We start from the raw sequence: 21597 nt of genomic DNA on the forward strand, positions 1-21597 counted from the left end.
GCTTCCCCTCCTGCCCCCAAGGGAAAAGACACAGAGGTAGTGAATTTCATTTATCAGTCAACTTGTGCTGAAAAATCCTATATCCTCCCTGGTGGGGGAGCAGGAGCAAGGACAGCACAAGATGAGTCAGGAAAGAGGTATATGGGGGTGATGGAAATAGCCTGGAGAGCCTTTCACTGGTAAGGTTATTGTTCTGAACCTGGACCTTATCAAGCACAGTCACTACACAGCACTTATTTCATGGCCATGAGTTGGTTGGTAGGTTTTTTAGGTAGCAGCTGTTGGCACTGTTAAAAATACCACTGGCAACCCAGGCCATCTTAGCAGAGACACTGAGGATTTAATTGGAAAGGACACCATAAATTTTCTCCTTTTGTCAGTCTAGATGATCTGCCTCGACCAGGCCTAAGGCATATTGATGGAAAAGCTCCTGCCATCCTAACCTGCATCTAGCAACTTGAGTCGCTGGAGTGATGAAAGCAATGCATCAGTGATTGGTCTCAGGGAAGTATTTGTTTAAATGGTAAAGAATCCCCAGAAAATGATTAGCTAACATCTGCTGAACTGCTGGCAGCTTGATTTATCACCCTGTTTAGATAACTGTATATTTAGAAAAAAAATTAAATTAGAGCTGCTATGTCAAAATATTGAACAGAGGGCTTTGAGCAGCAAATTCTTGCTAGTGCTTTCTTATAATTATGCTGGCCATTGTTTTGTACAGTTCCTTCCCTAGCAAACCTGGAAGACTCCAAAGGAGCCTTACTCTGGTAATAGTGAGAGGTAATGTGTTTTTTCACTAGAGATTCAAGTGAAGTAAGCTTCAGACTCACATCACTTTAGCTTTGCCATGTCACCTACTCAGATGTCTATCTAGTGTTTCAGCTCTGGGACAAGACTTCACCTTTGGAAAATAAACTGAATATAGAGAATTGAGGGGTTATGGAAGTTTTCTAAAGTTTTTGTCTCCCCTTTTTTCCTCATCTACCAGACAGAAACTTTCATATTACTCTCAAAATGGCAAAATGCTTCTAAGTCTTGATCAAGTCTCTGTATTAAGGAAGTGGCTAGGATTTCACTTCAGGGAGAGAACTTCTGAATTAATAAAATTTTCTTACTTTATTGCTCTGGAACTAAAAAGCACTCAATGATTGCTACTGTTTGATTTCAGCAGTCAAAATATAACCATAAATATCACAGCTATAGCAGACATTTTGCTCTACTAGGAGCTGTTCATCTTTACCCAAAATTTTCTAAAAACGGTCACCCTTTAGTACTGTCCCACTTAGCTATACTTTCATTAATTTTTCCCATATAAATATATTACAATCATATATATATTACAACGAAGGACATTTATCTAGTCTGCCTACATCAGACCATGCATATATTTAGTACCTCTATTCACACATTGTGCATAAATATTGGTTTGTTCAGAAATGTAACATGTAAATACACTAGATTGTGTTGCTCTTTCAGTTGTGAGTACACCAAACTGGAGCTGGTGAAATAAGGGGAATAAAAGTCAATATTATGATGTGTCATCACTGGGTTTTTTTTCCCATTTATGCAATAACCCACAGTGTCAGAAAGGTTATAAGGCGTCCTCAGCTGTTAGTGTGAATTTACAAAGTTCCTGCTGTACACATAGACTTCACTTACATTTGTTCTTGCCTTGAATTCTCAGAAATGTAGTGGTCAAGGATCTGAGCAAGATGGCTGGAAGTTTTCTCTCTACATAAGTAGCCCATAGCACCCAGGACACTGCCTGGACCCAGAGCTTGCCTTAGGAATCAGCAGAATCAATGCGGGACCAACACATCCTCACGTGACACCCCCCATCTGCTAGCAAGGCTTCACCAGCCACGTCAGCCCCCAGTCCTGGTTCACCCACTTCTTCCACCAGCACCCATCACCTCATGACACCCCCCTGCTCCCTAATTGAACTGAGCTGCAAAGCACCTCCTGGGGCACCAGTGCTACCAAAATCCCTCCTTTTCAAGCCCAAAACTTGGGCAGGTACACGGAAGTTGCATTTCTACCACACATGGCAGGGGCAAGGGTCACACTGGGCATCAGGTGCAGACCAGGGCCAGCAGGGTGGAAAGCTTCTCCCTCTGGTAAACTTGCACCCGTAGCCTAAAGGCACAGGCTGCATCCCACGTGTTTATGGTTGCTCTGCAGGGTGACAGTGGAAAAGGATGTCTGTGGATATTGCTTCTGACTTAGACAGATCACTCCAGCTACAGAGGCTGTTTCTGGGCTGGATTTGCCTACGTGTGATGTGGACAAGCTGAGCCTGGGTATATGCTCTGTGTTCCCATGCGACAGGGGCAAGCCCCAAAGTAATGTTTAGAGAGCATCTGTCCCTGACGCTGACTTGAGGCTGGTTATTAACTCTCAGTCCAGTCTTAGTGGTATGTTCTACCTTGGGGCAATTAATGGGCACAACACACCCTAAGGGAAGAAAACAGCAAAGAAAAGGCTTTAATCTTACTGTAAATTAAGCCAGACAAAGCCAACACTGTTCCTGTGAAGGAGGAACACACTTGTGGTTGATACAACCATTGAGACAAGCACTCCTAGGAAGATGAAAACTTTGTGCCAATTGCATTTTTCTGGGTTCTTTCAGGTTTTGTTCCTTCAGTCATGTTTTGCCTTTCCAAATGCCGAGGACTGAGCTAAGCAGAGTCCAGCAGTAATTAACACACAGCATCGAGCTCTGCTTTCCAGACGAAGGTGAGGAAAAGGGCTGGCTATTATGTGGAGAGCACAGAGACAAAGCCAGAGTCACACTAATGAAGACAGGAAGGATGATGAACTCAGACTCAGGAAAGTGAATAGAAAGCATCAGGCTGAAACTCAGAAACAGGCTGAAACTCAGCAATTTTATTCTTGTTTATTCTGAAACCAAAATTGGGATTAAAAACATGTTTTTAATGAATGACATCCCCCCTGCAGCCCAGCAGTGCTCACATGGAGAACAGATAGCAGGGCAGGATTAGTCACCAGCAAAATAAGCAGCTGCAATGGATGGTAGAGCCTCAAAGACCCTACTCAAAGCAAAACCCCTCAAGAAAGGGCAGAAGCATCACATCCCAGATTGAGAGCTCTCCCTGAGGCTTATCATCAATAAAACGTAAGAACAATAAAAATCAGGACAGCGATTTGTGTGTTCAGCTTTTCATTCTGGGCAGCAATATCATAGGGCAGTGACCAGCAATCCCGGTCATAAAATACGAGCCAAAAGAGAACTTTTTTCCTTTCTACTTTTTTTCTCAGCTGAGACACCTGCACGGAGAAATCACTTATCTCCCAAGCTCCCTCTGCTCCAGCAAGCGAGAGTTGGCAATTCTTCTGTAGGCATTAAGGTCCTGATCTTGCTCCCAGCAAAGTCAAAGGCAAAATTCTCATTGTATAAAGGATCACAACTAATTTCCTGCAAGCTCAGTGAAGTTGTTGGAGTCAGTTCCCAAAACAAGCCAATGCATTTTTAAAACCACAGCCGGGGGCCTACTGTATTATAAAGTGACCCCAGAGAGGGTAGAAATTGCTTTTAGGTGAATGCTCACAGCTATTGTTTTAGGCTGCTGACTCAGGCAGACAAGGCTGCCTTGTTTCGCATCTGAAAGGACTTTTTTATTTGTTTCAGGACCACACAGGCTAGAAATGGCTTGGAGTTGTTGGTTTGTGGGTGGAAGGAGGAGTGGGAGGTTTCCTCCATCAACACAAATTGTGAGGAAAATCAGAGTACATGAGAAGCAGCTTTCCAGTGCCCCCAGGACGGTGGAAGGCCATCAGGGCTCTTGCCAGGGCTCCCCATGGGCACCAAGGCTGGAAAACAGGGTTCTAGGGTTGCAGGTGCAACTGGCAAAGTGTCCCTTGGGCAGCTGGGTAGTGGGAGTGACCTTCGGGAGAAGGTGGGAACCAGATCAGAAGGGACTGCACAGGAAAATGCTGGGGACAGCCAAGCTTGGAGAGGAAGCAGGGGCCGCAGTAGGCGTCATGCAATTCCTCTGAGCCACTAATAAATGCCAAAGAAAAAGGGAGTTGAGCCGGGATGCTGATTAAGGGATAGTGGAGGAGGGAGTCTAATGATGTGCCCTTGGACTGTGAAAGTCTAGAAAGCTGGCAGCTGGTGAGGTCAAAGCCATAGTGTGCCACTGGCACAGCCCACTTCATGCTTTTTCCAGGTTCCCCCAGCACATGGACCACCAGCAATTCCTATCGAAGCAGGGAATGGTCAGTTTACTGCAGGCACAACTGCAAATGTTGCTGAGGGAGCTGTCGCCCGAGTCTGTTTGACCGGCCCTGAATTAGTCCTCACTTAAACACATGCAGAAATAAAATAAGCCTATCACTTTCCTATCAGCAATTTATGGAACACTGGAGTCTGAATTGGCAAAAGTCCCACTTTGCTGAGAGCAAGATCAGGCGCTCGCGCAGCACTTTATGTACAATTACTTTTAATTCGGCTCAGTTACCAGTGAACTATAATATCTGCGAGAATTTTTAAATTGATCATTTTGTCAGTTTTTCTCCTTACACTTGGTCTGCCTTAGACACTTGTCACCAATTTTATTTAATTAGCACCACAATTGTATTAACACCACTTTTTTTTTTTAAATTTAATTATGCTCCTGCAGTACCCCAGCTTGTTTTGTGCAATTAGCACTCTACTTTCATACAAATTAATCTCCCTGGAGAACAGCATCGAAAATAGAGAAGAGACCTCATTTAATGAAAATAACAACATCAACTGACTATATATGTATATAGCCCTCATATGTTGCCAAACATGCAATTTGAGATTTGTGCCTCCTGTACACGTGAAATGATCAAGCGGTTTTCTCTGCAGTGAATTGTGTAATTTAATTTTGTCAAGAGCTTTCTGTCCTGGTCATAGCACAGAGAGTTAACTCTGTCTTTTGCTCTATCAGGCAACTTAATCTAAAGAGGACAAGAGGAAGACTGGTTCCTGTGTCTGGTAAACATTTGCTTTATCAGGGAATGTAAGAGTGCCTCTAACAGCCCTTTTTCACTTCAACTGCCGGCACAGAGAATTTGAGCCGAATTTAGAGTATTTAAAGCCTCTGACTACTCAGTCTCTGTGATGGTCTTTCCATGCTGAGGTTTGTTTAGTGTTTTGACTGCCCTCCACACAAATGGACATGAACCTGAACCACTAATTTGTATTCCATTTTGGCATATAAATGGAACAGCAAAACAGCTAATTCCTGAGGCAGCAGAAGAAGCCAAACAGACCTACTTCACTCATTATCCATCTTTGTGCCATGGTACCAGAAGTGAGCAAGAAACATGGCCTAGGAGGGAGTGTTTAAAATTTTTTTACCAACTTTTATACTAATTTGCCATTCTCTGCACTGAAAAGTGTTTCATCAAACAGAGAAGCTTGTGGAAAGCCTGTGTGAGAGAAGAGTACAGGGCCAAAGGGCTATTAATGCACGTACACAGTCAAGTGGGTGGAATGGGGTGGGATAATTTATCTGGAGTACCACACCCAAGGGACCAGCAGAGTATGTGGGACAGTCTGCAATGCCAATGTAATGAGAAGATGGGGTAAGCGTGATGGCATGGTGACCAGCCAGGTAGCCTCCATTCAGCACTCAAAAGCTATTTCTGGGTTCTCTGAAAAAAAATCAGAGAAACCGGACCTAGGGTGGACACTTGAGACCATCACCAAAATCACCAGTAAAACCAAGATGTGACGCATTTTTGCATGTTTTCACCAGCTGGGTTTCATAGGAACTGATGCCCTTGCCACTGCCCTTTGAGACTGAGCACAGCAGCAAACTTTTCCAGCCCCACCAAATCTGGCAGGGTGGCAGAGTCACATCATCCTCAGGCATCCCTCTTAGAGATGCCTGTTCCTGGAGCCCCAGCTTATTGCATGAAGAACTGAGGGTCCACAGAGCAATCCAAGCAGGCTTGGCTGAAAGCTTTGTGGTGAAAAAGAGAGGGATGAATTTGTGCCTGAAGCATGTTCCCTCACACTCCTTTCATCCCTGGAACCACGGTGCTTTTCTGCCAACCTTCAGAGGGGTGTGTTTGAGGAATCCCATATTGAGTAGCTGTAAGAGGCTTCTCCTGCAAATGTTATCTGAAGTCACAGAGGAGCTGGAAATAACTGCATGGAAGGGGAGTTTGGGCAGCTCAAATATTATCCCAAATCCTTTTTGTCCTGTGGAATGGTACTAGGAATTTTGCACAAAGATGTGTATACCGTTTGATCAGAAATACTATAAAAATACCCTTGCTATTATGGCTTCCTTTGCTTGCTCAAACTGTGATGGAGAACAGATACATTGAGAAAAAAAGGTGCAAATGGAAAGCTGGTAAAAAAATGTGGGGATGAGTCGATCAGCTACACAGAACTGAGAAGAGATCAAAGACTCTATCAATGATTAACAGGAGCATATCAGGGGTTTTGGGTTTTCAAAGCTTACTCTCAGCCAGCTTAAAGTGAAATGTGATGTGCTACAACCTTCTGTTGTGTTTTAGAGCAAAAGAAAGTCCTGCTTAACATACATCAGCAAACTACAGGCTCAGTACTTCTTTTCACATCTGACTTCTTGAAACTTGACAGTTTAGATGGTCAAACAGGCCCTTTTGAGCATCTGATAACCCTGCCCTAGCCCAATCAAATTAGCTGTCAAAGAAATAAAACCCAAGACTTGGCTGGACATCTTCTGTGTTGTGAGATAGCTGGACATTAAAACAGTGCCAGAGTGACACTTGATTTCATTCCATTGCCACTAACCTGTTTTTTGCTGGTTTGGCATTTTTCGGCTTTAGGTATATAAGACAGAAGGAAATAGTTTACTTGGTGACAGAGAAGCTTAGAAAGGTAGGGAGACTTAGAGTCTTGTGGAAAAGCATCCAGAAGGTCAGTAAAAGTCTCCCTCACCATCCGTAGATACTTGCTGGAGGAGACAGGAGCTGTAAATAGCTTGGAAATAGCAAGCTGCAAGCTGTATCAGCACCATTCATGCGTGGATGAGCCATGGGTTCTACGGCACAGTCCTTGCATGAGAGTTGCCTTGTGCCCATGGCGGAGGCAGAGGGGCTGTTGGCTGCCCCCCTTGTGCAGAGACCTGCATTTCTGAGCTGTTCGGATGGGCTGTAGAAGCAGGACATGTCTTCACACGGGAAATCAGGAAAGCTTTACAGCCACTTTTGTCTTTGTGTTCCTCACAGGCTATGCTGCCATTTGGCCTTAAATCAGTCTCCAGTCCTTCTGTCTCTGTGATATCCATGATATCTGACATTGGAAGCTTCTCCCTCTGTTTTACAGTCCTCTCCCAGACTGCAGCAGTTTTGCCAGCATGTGTGTGTTAAAAAGGCTTGTGCAGGGCTTTTCTGCTCCTGGCCAAGGTACAAACAAAGAACCCATTTTCTCGGGTCAGTATGAAACGATTCCCGTGTTTCCTACTGCAGCAGTGTTATCTTTCCAAACCTCGTTACCTGGTATGTTTGAGTGGTCCAGTGAAGGGCAAAATGCCTTCGTGCTACTGGCAGAGCCAGCATTCCTAGGGCAAGCTGGCGCCTTCAGAGGTTGCCTGGGTGATGCCTGGGTACCTTCCCCTATTTACACCCTCAGGGCAGCACTCACAATGATGACTGTGCCAGTGTTGCCCTCCCGAGGGGTGCTTGGTGGAGTAGACGTGGGATTTCACCCCTCTGGTCTGCTTCCCAAGCTGAGGAGGAGCACATCACCCCTGCACTCCAGGCAGCTTGCTTCCCAGACCTTCCTGAGGGCGCCACGAGCACAAAAGGCTCTGGCTAAGTGTCGCAGTTTAGCTGTAATTATTCCCAGGGGACAATCTGTAAGGGCCTCATCTGTCCTGGCCGTCTACCTTGGTCACAGCCAGCCGTGCTCTCAGCAGCAGCAGCAGCAGCAGACTTCCAGCGCACAGACACAGCCGTGCCGGGGCACCATCCGCGCCTCGGTGCTTCCTCCGGCGGGGACGAGCTGTTGGGTGAGCGCCGGGTTTGGAATACCGTGTCGGGGATCCCGGTGCTTGTTACGCGTTATCGCAGCCCCTTCTTCCCCCACCCCGGCAGGTGTTTGTGCTTGTGATTGCTGGGGAGGCTGCTTCGGATCAAACCCCTGCGACCAGGAGCCTTCTGCCGCCCTCACAGGGCTGGCGTTCCACGACTCGGGCACACGCCTGGGTGATACCTCCAGCTACAGCGCTTGTCCTTAGCACATTAAAGCCCCACCGGCTAAAAACGCCTTGTTAGCACTTGCTGCACGGAGCAGTTGATCACTTCAGCAGCAGAACAAGTTGCTTTGGAGATTAATGACACGCTCGTTCAGCTTTGTCCTTTCTATTTGTTAACTAGTTCCTTCTGCAAATAATAAATACGGAGGGGGAAAAAAAGCCCCAATCCTATTCTCCAGAATACCACTGTGAGGAGACAGGATTAGAATGACATCAAGTGGCTTTCAGCGTGACTTTGTGCAGTGTCAGGGTAGACATTCATACTGCAACACAATTATTCAGTCAATCCCACACCCTGTGAAGTCAATGGATACTGTGCCAGGGACTTCAAAGGAAGAAGGATCATGCCCTCCTGTGCATTTTAGGGCTCTAACAGAGGTTGCTAAAAGCAGTTTTTAAACAAAGTAATCCAATTTATTTTTCAGAGAAGCATGCAGAAGCACTAGACTTGCTAGCTGCTCAGGGAATTCCATTTTTTTCCACTTAATTGTGCTGCTAAGCAAAATGAGAAAGAAAACTAAGATCATTTTTTTAATCTTCTGCAAAATGAAAATTCAAAAAACTGCAAAGCTCAGTTTGGATCAATGAAAACCTTGTTTTCCAGTAACATCAAAACATGCTTTTTTTGGTTTGGATATCTGCTTCATGAAAGATTATGCTTTGTCACAGAGCATGAAAAATGAGAATTTCAGTGATATTTTAGTTAAATGGGACACCAGAATGGTCCAGTCTGACAAGGTCTGTAAGGAATGTCTGGATCACATTGCAAGCTTTTCATTCTGATATGTTTTATTTGTAACTGAAATCCAGACTTAATTGATTTTTCATTCCCTGATAGAGGAAAAAAAAAGAATCTTTTGAGTAATTCTGACCATCATCTACAAACTCACAACTTAATGCCTTAAGGGAATGTTTATACAGAATTAATAAATGACCAACAGATACTCCAGGCTTCCTATAGACATGAATATTAGATATTATAAATGCTCATATGCACACAGGTATTACAGAAATTGAGAGAAGCCCATTGACCTCCTGTCCTCTATAGTAATTGATTAACCATACACCAACCCATCTGTTTATCCTGTACTGACCATGAGTCCAGCTCACTCTATTGATAAAACCTGCCCCTCACATAAAGAATGGCCATTTATGTGAGAATTACTTTGCACCAGCACCCAGCGTGACATTTCAGATGTGAAGGCCAGCCTTCACAAAGGCTTTCACAGGATCACTGAAAGGGACCTTAAAATTAATCTATTTCCAACATCCCCGCCTTGGGGGCCATCCAGGGTAAAGAGCCCCATGTGTACCAAGTGCAGTACCAGGAGGTGTTTATACCCCTGCTCACATCAGGCTGAGCATGGTGCTGGAGGAGATGACAAATGCAAAAGGGATGGGAACAGTGGGAAGATTTATGCACCACCAGGTCAGGAGGCTGGTAGTTCTCACATTGTCCCACTTAATGTACTGTTTAAAGGCCACTGCTTGAGCTTCATCTGTGAGATGCAGAGCTCTGATGACAACCTGGGATGTAGTAATTTATGTTCTTCCAATACAAAGAGCCAGCTCCTCTCAATCCCCCTTTCAGATACTTCTCTCACAAAAATGGGAACAAAAGATTGCAAAGCCTGGGAGGCTGTCAGGGCTCCGCTGTTCAGAACAGCCATTTCCTACCCATCAAGAAAAAGACAGCCAGAAAGGGAGGGCAGCAGAGATAACACACAGCACAATTTACTGCCCCAAAACAACCTCCTCAACTAAAGGCACAACTGTAATCATTGGTGTGAAAATACACTCCCTGCCAACATGTGAGTGTGATTTACGGCATGGTTTCATTCCCAGCAAAAGGGCTTTTGGCAGTCAGCAACGCTGGGCACATCAGCTCCAGGCTGCAGTGCGTGGGGCAGTGTGCAGGTTAGAGGGGCATCTCACAGAAAGAGGGGTGCTTTCTCCTGACACTGCACAGCCACAACATTTCAAAATGCATCCCATTAAAACACAAATGCAATTATGATAATGGCAATGAAGGACAGTGCACTGAAATAGTTTTAATTTTTGAGATGTCCCAATGAATGTTGGTGATTTACAGAAATCTTAAGAAGCTTATTGTATTAGTTCTGTTTCCTCAGTTAAGCAAAATCGGCTTTAAATCATGCTACCCCAAGAGAGGGAAATTGAAAGCATAGTTGGTGTATGTTAGAGAAGCTTAGATTTTACCAAAATCAGTTTAACACTTAAATTTTACCACAAATATCTGCTAACTGATTTAAATGGGGCATATATCAGTTTAAATTGAGCTCTCACAGAGGCTCGATTCAGTTATTACAGAACAAACTAGTCAAAGAGACTGCCATCTATTCTAGCAATGGCTAATGTTATTGTTACTTCCAAACAGAACAAGACATGCCCAGCTCAGAGTTTGATCTGCTGCTGAAGACATGAGATGTCTAATGCCATCTTTCAAATTTAAATACCAAAGGCATAAAGGTGGGTATCTTGAGAAGGGATTGCAACACATGCAAAGCTTAAAAAAGAATCCCCGGGCAGATTGAATTCTACAAGACTTTAGCTTTCCTAACCCAGTCTCTGGCTGCTTTGGCAATTTCTCTGAAATTCCTTTGTGCTGATCTTCAGGTGCTCTTCTGCTGACCTGTGATCCCTCCCAGGCTCTGTGCATCTACTGCTGGCACTGGCATCAAAGTAGTAGAGATGGGATGGAGTGAGGTTCCCCTGCCCCAGGAAATTTAAAGCCCTCCTCACTAGCTTGGCAAGCCTGTGGCCAAAGTTGCCCCACCCCTTCCCTGACAGATGGACGCCATCAGCCCCGAGATAGTCCCCTGGTCTAAGTGGCAAACCCCTGGCACCATTCCTGTAAGCATTTGTTGATTCACCAGATTCAACTGGCCCTTTCAAACCCTTTCCCTTTGACTGGGAGGACCAGTGAAAAAACTACCTGTGCTTCAGAGTCCTTTATGTCACAGTACCATGAACTGTCAGAACTCTTCATGACATTTCACAGACAGGCGTCAATACTTTTGCAAAAGCAACATGGCTCAGGTCAGTAAAAATAAAGCCACTACTCATAGCTTCATTTAACAGAGTGAGGAAAAATTTGCACAGAATAAAACAGGAAGTAAAAGGCAAAGTGGAGCTCCATTTCCTAATTTTCAGTAGTCCATACATAAGTCTCCGTACATTCCCCTACAAAAAAGACCTGTTATTTCCAAATCAGCCCATACTCTGGCTAGTTGTATAACTCTTGTTTTGCTGCAAAATTATTCTCATTTTTTTACAAAAGGGGAAACTGAGATTCAGAAAGACAAAGAAAGGGAAGAAGAGCCTTGCCCAAATTCCAAGGTTGCACTTCAAAGAATAGGTGGCATGCTTCCAGTCCTCGTTTTATTATTTTTTAATAAAAATTTATTTTTATTAAAAAATATTAATAATTATTATTTATTAATTTAATATTTATTATTAATAAATATTATTTATTAATTACCCATACAAGCTATTTCAGAGTTTTAATGACTGGAGGCTACTGTTATCATTAGTATGGAAACTATTTTACTCCCACAGGTAAGTAACAGCAATGGCCCTGAAGTGCAACATCAAGAGGCATCAAGCCAAATTTGCTAAGAGTGTGCAAAGAGTAGAGCCACAACTCCATACCATATGAGATTCTGGTCCAGTGTTTCCCATTCAGCTTGTTGCCTTTCTCTAGATATTTCCTGCACAAATACAGTCATGTGTCATTCACCCTGAAAGAACTTTTCTTCTATTGATCCATTTGTCATTTGTCTTTCTTCATGAAAATATAAGGTGATTGAGTAATTCCCAGTTACTATTAGAAACAGGTAATCATCCTGAATGAGCGAATTAGTGGTTTATTCGATGTTAATAAATCATCTGCTACTTCCTCATATATGCCATGGGAAAAACTTCAGAGATGCCTAGAGGGTCAAATTCCCTCATCAGTGGCAAAGATCACAAAGAAAACTACTTATATTTGAAGGTCTGGAACGTAGAGGAGGAAATGGTAAGGTTGGGTTGCCATCCAGGGTCAGCCGTATTTAAAATGTGGGAGAGCTCAGGCAGATGCGTGCCATGTTGTTTCTCCAGGCTGCTGGCAGGTGAGGGAGGAGGAAGACACCTGAATGGCATGACTGGGTTCCATGAAGATCCTGGCGCTTTCCTGCATCATTGGGAAACACCACAAGAATCAAAGAGTCAAACACCAGCTGACTAGAGGTTAACTGTGGCTGTCAGAGATGGGTGGTTACATGGCCATGACTGTTTCAAATTAAATGAGGCATTTTTTAGCTTCTATAGTTCTATAAAGAAAAGTTTACAGAAAATCATGGAATTACCTAAAAAAATAACCAAAAAATTAAAACAGTGTGAATGAGACCATGTAAAGCAGGCAGGAATAGATAGATATCTGCTCATGAATAAGAAATTCACTGAAGGTCTCAATGGACTCAAGAAAAAAGTGCTGACAAGAGCCCACTGACGTATAAAAGGTGTTCTATTCAAGACATCCAGATTGTTCTTCTTTTGCAGAACATTTAGCTCTGCTTAGGAGCCTCCAAAGAAGAAAGCACAAAACCAAAAATGGACAAAAAAACCCTGCTGCCACAGCTACTTACAAAACATTCCTCGCATGATGCCAGCTAACTATGGTGGGCGTGGCAGCAGCTGGACACCATCATAACCATGCTGATCTCCCATGCAGCCAGGGAAACCAAATCGTGCTGCTGCTGCTCACTGGAGGAACAGGACCTCTTCTTCCTCCTCACCAGTAAATTGATGCCTGCTGTTGGGAAGGCAATAGGTGACTTACTAGAGGGTGAACCAGTCGTTTACTCAATCCCGCTGTGCTGCACAGAAGAGCAATGCTCGTGTGTTTACACAAATGAAAGCTGCACTGCCTTGGACTGCTGCCGAAAATGAGGAAGATATTTCCACTCAAACCTTTTAGACTAGCTTTCTTTTAATGTTCTAATTCTGTTTGATGACTTAGTCCAGCCTGCAATTTCATGTTCCTGGAGGTACTGTAAAAGTATAAAATAAAAAGACAGGCCCTATCTCAAGGAGTTTACAGTCTAAACACAAGTCAAAATGAGAACAGATGAACAGACTAAGTAGGGAGCATGGCTGAGATTAACCAGGGATAAGATACAATAGAGGAAGAAGTGGGGATAAAAGACTCAGCCCAATGAAATCCATACACAAGTTGGAGGAAGATAAGAAGGTCCTCCAAAGGATGTGCTGAAGGAGATTAAAGAGGTAGGAGGAGAGGCAGGAAATGATAGCACTATGGAAGCCAAAGCAGAAGAAGTTTTGCAGAGGAGCAGCACTAAGTGTCTCAACTGGGGCACATTTTTCAGTGAAAGTTCAGGGGTATCTTTTGCTGCAAGCCATCAATGGGAAAGGGATTGTTGGTTTTGGGGTTTGGTTTTATTTTACTTTAACAGGGATAGGGCTTGAGAGATTCCTTAGAGCATACTCTCTTAATAACCCTTTTGGGATTAAATAACTCCAGAGACATTTCCCCAAGGGCTGGATCCCCTTTCAGTTTGGCAGGCTGGATAGGCAGCTGCGACCTCTCCTCACAGAGGGAGAGGATGTTAACTATCTCCCTGCCACAGATTCTGTGCCATGCCTGACTTCCCTTAGCCTGGGATCAACCTGAATTTTACCTCTAGGCCATCTTTGTCATGCAGAACAGCAGAGGGGTGTGCCATCATCCTGTGAGAAGACAAGGATCCAGAGGACTTGGGCATATCCAGATAGGAAGTTGGGGAGCAAATCGCCAACAGAGCCTGATTTCCAAATGCCAAGCTGAATGCTGCAACCATGGCTGCCCCACAGAGAGTCAGGAAGGGAAAAAGAGCAAGACAAATATGTGTGTAGATGAACATTTCCTTCTGTAATACACATATATTCAGGACATTTAGACTGTACTAAACCTCTGGAAAATGAGACTTGTTTTCCTGGGGTGTGGAAAAGAACAGAGGAATCTGCTCTCCGACCCTGACAAGACAAAGCACTCATGAAAACATAAAGCCATACCATCTAATCATATATGGAAGCTTATCAATTTACCCCAAATTGCAAGTGTCCTGTACGGGATGCTCTGCTGCATGGCACGAATGCAGTCCATGGATTTCACAATATATCTCATGATGAGTCAGTCTGTAGGAAGTGCCTTGAAAGCTGAACTTCCCCAGTTCAGGGACCATCAGATTTATTTCTGTATTTAAAAAAAACCTTGTATTTGCTTCAGTGAAGAGAAATCTAGTCTAATCCAAGTTAAAACCTCCTCTGTATTATTTCAGTATTTCTATTAGCAGCTTTGTTTTACCTCTCCTTTCAAGAAGCTCCATCTTACAACCTGCCCACTTACTCAGTTTCACTATTAAGTGTGTAGCTAACAGTGAATCAGTCCAATACCTGCTAGGAGAAGGGAAACATGACAAACCAGCAGCGGTGATACTTTTCATTTTGCAGGGATGCGATGGGTAGCGAAGCAAGAAATCACCTACCAAGACAGCAAGGGAGAATTGGAAAATGATCCTTGTGCTCCTTCAACATACCTTGAGGGAAGTAGCTGGGATAATAATTTATACAAGTCACTAAACTTCATTAGTTGAAGAATAAGTGAACATTGGTAGAATCTGACCAGACCCTGCTCTTTGTTGGTTTCATTCGGAGAGCTCACAGTACTGGAAAACAATGGAGCAGACGGCATGCTTTTCTGATCTGAACTGGAATGTCCCCACCACATGGGGACTCACATCTTTCTCCTTGCTCAAGCCAAGCTCCCATGCAGTGTGTGTGGGAACTCAGCTATTGCTGCTTCCCCTATACTGCCAAGATGGGGGGAAGCATCTGCAAATTTACAAAAAACTTGAGTTAATGAAATGAATGTTTCAGCAATACCCGCCATGCTGTGTGAGGTGTCATGTGCCCATGGCCCAGCACAGCAGTCCTTTGACTGATGTTCCCCTTATGGAATGCATGGAAAGTCAGCATGAGCCTCATACATCTGAAGCCATGGGGCTGAGCCAAGAAGGGGAAAAGCTCTGCATGGGAGAAAGGACAGGCTGCACAGGCTGGTGCAGGTGGACAGTGCAGCCTCTATGGAACCAAAAGAGGAGAGATGCCCAGAGCTCAAGCCACCTGGTTTGATGTGTCAGGATGTGAGTGCTCAAGGACACAGTGCTGCCTTACTGCAACAGGGTGTGCTCAGCCTTGCTTCGCGTTACTGAATCCCTGAAAATAGCACGGTCTTGATGGAAATGGCAGATATATCTGTTTATCCTCTGTGGGCACAGAGTAAATCTAATTAAACCTGGAGGCTTCCAAAGTGCCATTAAGGCAAATTGGTGAAACGTATTAAATTACACTCCCCCGATTTTCCTGTGGTTTTGGCCTCGCCATCCAAGGGACAGGATTTTAGAGCACATAAACTGATGGAAAGTTCCTCAATCTCCAAGGAAAGATGGGAGAACGAGTGGTCTGTTCACATTTTCCCATAAGTATCACAGTAGCAGTCTGTGAGGAAAGAGTTTATTTTAGGAAGAGCTATTTTGAAAACTAAAGTGTCACATCCTGGCTGGCTCTTCTCATGGTGTTACTATAATCATCCAGTTATGACAAGCTTAATGCAGAAAAAGCAACCTTTTTTTTCTTCCTTTCTTTTTTAGGGAAAAGAAACAATGTAGCTAGCATATTTTTGGACAAAGGCTGTCATTTTATTTCTTTTTTGGTACTCTCTTTACTTTTCCCTGTCATCTAAACCTATTTATAAAGCACCAGACACTAGATCTAGGAACTGTCTGTCCTTTTTGATGCAGAAGTCCATGCTGGCAGCTCTGCCTAGCCCTGCACACTTGAGAGGATTTTCTGAGTCTAACACAGCAAGTGCTTTTCTGGCTGGCACGCACTCTCCTGAATTCCCCTGCTTTCACCCAGCTGTGGCTGAGGGTAGGAAACCGCAGCTGAAGAGAGCTCAACATCTCCACTATACAAGTGAGCCCTTTGCAATGTTGAAAAGAAGCATCCAAAGATCAAAATTGTCCCACAGGTACCAGTCTCCCTCCCCAAGGTGATGAACTCGGTGGGCAGATGTCTTGCTGCAGGGTCTGAGCTGGAGGAGCTGAGTCTCAGCTTAGCAGGCATTGGAACTGGGGTGTGACCAGGCTGGCTGGTCCTGCTGGTGCCATGTGCAGCAGCGGCCAGGTCTTACACCTCCCTCCTCTGCTCTGCTCTGCAGGCTGGACTCTAGCTGAAGGCCAGAGTAGCTCAGAGCAGGACTAAAAGACTGGGTGCTTTCATGAAATAAATCATTTTCGCAACTGGAGTTGAAGTACGGTGGCTCATTCTGACTTAAACTGCATTTTCTGTGGAGCAGACAGACAAACAGTGCAAACACAGACTGCATCTTCTCTTGCACTTAAGTAGCCTCTGCTTTGAATTCAAAGGGCATAAGTAGGAAATTGATATACTTTCTAATTTATTGGAGAGAAGATAACTCTTGGAAAACCAAGGAGACTTCTCTCAATTTATGGGAAGCGGGCGCTTTTAAACACTGAATGAGTGAATGTTGAAAGAGTCCTGCCTATAGAGCTTCATGCATTTAATATTCAGAAGACTCGCAGGAGATGCTAAAGTGCCCTCAGCTCGGAAAATTAATAAAATTTTATCTCATGAGTGAACTTCAAAAGCTTTGGCAGTTCCATTCATTCCACTTCAGATAAGCAGCCAAAATATTGCAATATCCTGCTAACCTGATGTGAAACATCAGACCAGTAACATTAAGCGGGAAATGTGTGAACAATCTTTATTATTAAATATTTAGCCATTTCATCTGCTCTGCTGTGCCTCCCTATGCAGGGATCCAGTAATTTCTGTTTCTAAAGGTGGATCTAGGGCCAGGTACTCAGCTGGGCTTTGATGAAACGGCCATCCTGAAGACACAAGATTTAAAGACTGCTTTTGGCAAACCTTGCAGCTCTGTATTTAAGGCATGGCCTATCCAGAGATATCTCTCTTTGGGGCAGGAAGACCCCATTTGGTTTGTGGATAAAATTACCAAGTCTGCAAAAGAAGTGGCAAGAGGACACCATCTGAGGAGAGGACACTTTGGAGAGAGCCTACACTTTGGTGGCTTTGTATTCCCAGCTGTCTCAGGAGCAGCTTGGACAGCCTTGGAGCTTGGGCTCTCAGTTATTTTATTCTCCCTTCACAGTTTTGGTCTTTTTTCTTTTGTTTTCCTCAGACTCCTCTTGCCATAACAAATTACGAGTGATGCTAGAATGTAAGCTATTGGTACAGGCTGAACCTTTTGATTTTGAGCCATCAGGTGGCCTTGCCCTCAGGCCAATACATGCCCCCACAGCATTGAGGCCTAGCACTTGCTGAAGATGCAGGTGGGGGGACTAACACTGAGATCCCAAATCCACCTGATGCCTGTGGGAGTCAACACGTACTAAAGTTTCTCCCTCCCCTGCTGCAGTAGCAACTCACCCAACCATCAGTGGGATGACACATCTCAACAGGCTACATGAAGGGTGTGTGTCAGCAATAGTGTGGCCAGCAGGACCAGGGCAGTGATTGTCCCCCTGTACTCGGCAGCAGTGAGGCCACACCTTGAATCCTGTGCTCAGTTTTGGGCCGCTCCAAGAAAGCCACTGAGGTGCTGGAACAGGTCCAGAGAAGGGCAGTGGAGCTGGTGAGGGGTCTGGAGCACAAGTCTGATGAGGAGAAGCTGAGGGAGCTGGGGTTGTTTAGCCTGGAGAAAAGGAGGCTCAGGGGGGACCTTATCACTCTCTACAGCTGCCTGAAAAGAGGGGTGGGGGTCAGTCTTTTCTCCCAGGCAACCAGTGACAGGACAAGAGGACATGGCCTCATGCTGTGCCAGGGGAGGTTCAGGCTGGACATCAGGAGGCATTTTTTCACGGACAGCGTTGCTAAACATTGGAAGGGAGTGCCCCAGGAGGTGGTGGAGTCACCATCCCTGGAGGTGTTCAAGAAACAACTGGCACTTAGTGCCGTGGTCTGGTTGGCAACGTGGTGATCTAAGTTTGGTCTTGATGACCTCAGAGGTCTTTTCCAACGTAAATGATTCTGTGATCCTGTGATCACCACTGAATGACGGGGTTACTCTGGTAGCATAATCCAGGACAGAGAGAACCTATGTTCCTTACTTCCTCTACATCCCAGATGCCACTTCCCAGCAAACATAAGAGATAGCTACTTCTCTCCAGTTTCTGCTGGAAAAGAATACAGCCTTAAGCAGTAGTGAATACATTTACAGAAATTCCCCTGTCCATGACCGGATGCTGCTTGGAAACAGAGAGAGATCCATTTCTTGGCCACCACTTCAACAAGAGGCAATAACAGCTGAGAACCAGCATAATCATAGGGCTGTTTGGTTATCCACATGGCATCAGTTGTCTCTGTTAGCCCAGATATTCACTTCACCCCAGCCCAGACTGACACTCTCATCAGTGTAGTCTACAGACAGAACAAAAATTAAATCCCTCCAGGATCTGATTCTCCTCTCATCTCTGCCGCCAGTCCCTCCACACGAGGAAGGGAGCCCAGGGGAAGCTTTATTAGTCTGTCGATGAACTTAAAATGATAGCTTTTGCAGGACTGTCAATCCAGCACAAGTAATGAGTTAAATATATATATGTATTTTTATATTTAATTGCCAATTCATCAGTAATTCCTGACAGATGGAATCCTTGCATTTCAGGTCAACTTGACATCACCAGCACTCAAAGGTCCAAGTGAGCATTGCCAAATTTAATAAGCTGCAGTAACAATGTCTCCACATTATTGGACTAATTACTAGCTTCTGAAAAGAAAAGAGGAGAGGGGGAGAAGAAAAAGAAAATCCTCTAAACAGATGAAACTTTAATTAACAGCATTTTGAGCCATTACTTATTATGGAGCAAATGCCACTTCAAAGTGAAAATAGCCTCTAGGTGGATAATAGATCTAATGAAAGGTACAGCAGTCAATTTAGTACTAACTTGCTCCATATATACAGCTTTAAGTCTTCAGAACAACCAGACTTCATGGCAACAGCCAGCGCACACGGCTCCTCGTGATGCAAAGTCTCCAAGTCTCTGTTCTCACCAACCATGGACCATCCAGAACGGTTTGGCATGAGGGCAGCCTACTGCAGGTGGATCCCATCTATCAAATCCAACTGGAGCCCACGGTCACTTCAGCTGGAGGCCAGTGAGGCACAGGCCTAACAACTTGAGCAGCTTGTCTTGAATTTCCAATGCAAGATTTTTATGTTAAAAAAAGTTATTGTGTTCATTAAAAGTAGTGGCTACAGCCTTGGACTTCCAGGTTGAATGTACATGTTTCATTGAAGCCAGAGCAAAAGCTTCATGTTAAATTTGTGAAATTAATAATAGAATTCAGCCTCGAATGAAGCAAATACAAAACTAATTTCTTCAAATCAATTTTCAGCAGCTTCTGTTCTTCTCTCTCTTATGCAAACACACACACACGTACACACACACTCTCATTCATTCACTTATCTAAACAGACATGGAAAAAACCCTAAAATTCCCAGCCTTCAAACCAGTCAAAATATTTTTCCTGTGAACTGAGCAGGAAGAAAAGGAAGAGGTTTGTTGCTATTTCTATTTTCAAATGGTGAGCATTGCTCAGATCTGCCGTGATGAGGGGCCATGTCAAATTGGCTAGATCAGGTAACAGCAGGCTGGAAAAACCTTTCCTTGTTCTTTAGAGACCTTCATGAATCTATTCATACCTTGCCCACTTCACTCGCCACTGTAACCACCTTTGTAAACCCCACTGATGGGAAATGCAACCACAGCAGCTCAGAGCAGGCTGTCACCTCCCTGCAATAAATTCCGATGATCCGGGAAGTGTAAATCACACTGTTTTGTGCTGGAAGAGCTCAGCTGATAAAACAATATTTGCATGCATTTAGGTGCATTTCCCAGACCGGGACCTACAGAGTGGAATTCAGTGCTCGCTGCCATCCTGTGCAATCTTGCAGGATTCACCCAGCCAACCGCTGCCTCACAGGCAGGAGGCAGGGGATGATAAAACTTGGCATTGTCTGGCTGTACAGAATGCACGCTTGCTGCAAATTGAGCTTGAATATTGCTGGGAGGCAGGGAAAGGGGGAAAGGGGGGGAGGAGAGGCATCAGATTTGTTTAGGCATAAGGACATATCTCAATTTACTCCTTGGTTTTCTTCCCACTCCTACCCTGGTAGGCCCATTATTTCCCACTTCAGGATTAGCACCTTTGCCAGCAGAACATAAAGGCAATGACTAAGGAAAGCTGAAGTCTCTGCCCTTGGAGCATTTTCTGTCCTTATGAAGGGACTTCAGTTGAAGCCATTTGGAAACAAAACTGCAAGTGCTCTGCTGACAGTGTGTGGAAACACAGGGGACTCTGTGCATCCGTGTTTCCCAGGATGCTGCCAAGGCACAGACTGGCAGGGTGAGTGAATTCCACATCCCCATCCCCAGACCCTGCTCTGCCGTGCTCTCCTGCTCACTTTCAGTGTTGCCTCTGGTAGCACTGCTCTTATCGCCTTAGGGTAACTCTAGTCATGCATCACAGCTTCTCACCTTGTTTTTTCCTTGCATAGCACTGTGTCCTTTCCAAGCAGCATGTATTATGTCCCAGCAAGCATCAAATCAGCAAAATTTCTGTGCTTTGGTAAAGACCCAAGACCACACCTACAAACAGGCTAGTCAGAATACAGAAATTTAATAGCCTAGTATGGAGAGTTCACTTTCACCTCTCCCCCCTCCTCCCTCCAACCAAAGCTTTAAAAAAAAAGAGGCAACACCTAAGAAAGAGGCTGGTGGCTACGTTTAGCTGGAACAGGATTTGAGATTTTGAGGGAAAACCCCTGGCTGCAAAGCATTTGGCTGACGCAATTTGAGGAAGAAATAGGCTTTTACCTATCAGAAGAGGGATCCTGACATCAGTGGATATGCAGCAGCTCAGTTACTGAGAGGAGGAGGATCACAGGACCCACAGACAAGGTGTACAATAGGAGAATACACCACTAGGCCTGCCTGTGTTGCAAGGGGTGCCTTGCTGGTGGCTTCCATGCTGCTGACCTGTACTTAGCTCACAAGGTACTGTGGCCCTCATGGTCATCCTCTGCCTCAGCCTCCAAAAGAGTTCTTGAGTAGGTCCTAGTCCTTGAGCTACAATTTTCCACATAACAACATAATGATTACAGCCACCATTTAGCAACGTGTGACTTGACTCCAAGCTCAGCCCAAGCCTCTCACCCAAGCCATGCCAGCCCAGATTTGACATAGGAGCC

The sequence above is a fragment of the Corvus kubaryi genome, unplaced genomic scaffold (assembly GCF_017639235.1).
Source record: "Corvus kubaryi isolate FWS band 111438036 unplaced genomic scaffold, C.kubaryi_AGA036_p1.0 69, whole genome shotgun sequence".
Classification (NCBI taxonomy): domain Eukaryota; kingdom Metazoa; phylum Chordata; class Aves; order Passeriformes; family Corvidae; genus Corvus; species Corvus kubaryi.